This window comes from Elephantulus edwardii, unplaced genomic scaffold (assembly GCF_000299155.1).
Source record: "Elephantulus edwardii isolate Elephantulus edwardi_28Jun2011 unplaced genomic scaffold, EleEdw1.0 scaffold00212, whole genome shotgun sequence".
In the NCBI taxonomy this organism is placed as follows: Eukaryota; Metazoa; Chordata; class Mammalia; order Macroscelidea; family Macroscelididae; genus Elephantulus; species Elephantulus edwardii.
In genome coordinates, this window is record NW_006399962.1 from 5,274,592 (window position 1) to 5,275,166 (window position 575).

Here is a 575-nt window from a genome sequence, read left to right on the forward strand (position 1 = left end):
GATACAGGCCGTGATCTTTGCCATTATTTGCTATGCTTCAGAAAGCTGGACAATGACTAGGGATGATAGAAGGATAGTTGATGCCTTTGAGCTTTGGTGCTGGAGAAGTGTATTGAATATACATACATACATACATACATACATACATACATACCATGGACTGCTAGGAGAACAAATAAGTTCATCCTGGAGAAGGTGAAGCCAGTGTGCTCCTTGGAGGCAAGGATTCTGAAGCTTTGTGTGACATGCTTTGGACATGTTGCTGGGTGGGATCAGTCCTTCGCGAGGGACGTCATGCTTGGGAGGGTGGAGGTACAGCAGAGGAGAGGAAGACCCTCGATGAGATGGATTGATTCCATCACTGGGGTAATGGGGATAGGCATGCCGGAAGCAATAAGATTGGCAACAGATAGAGCAGGGTTTAGGACTGTTGTACATAGGGTTGCTATGAGTCACAAGCTACTTGATTGCACATAACAACAACAACACAGTACTGAAAATGTAAAATAAAGAGTAGCATTGCATTTATCTTCAAAAACATTTCAAGATCTATATCCAGGTACAATGCAGAAGTG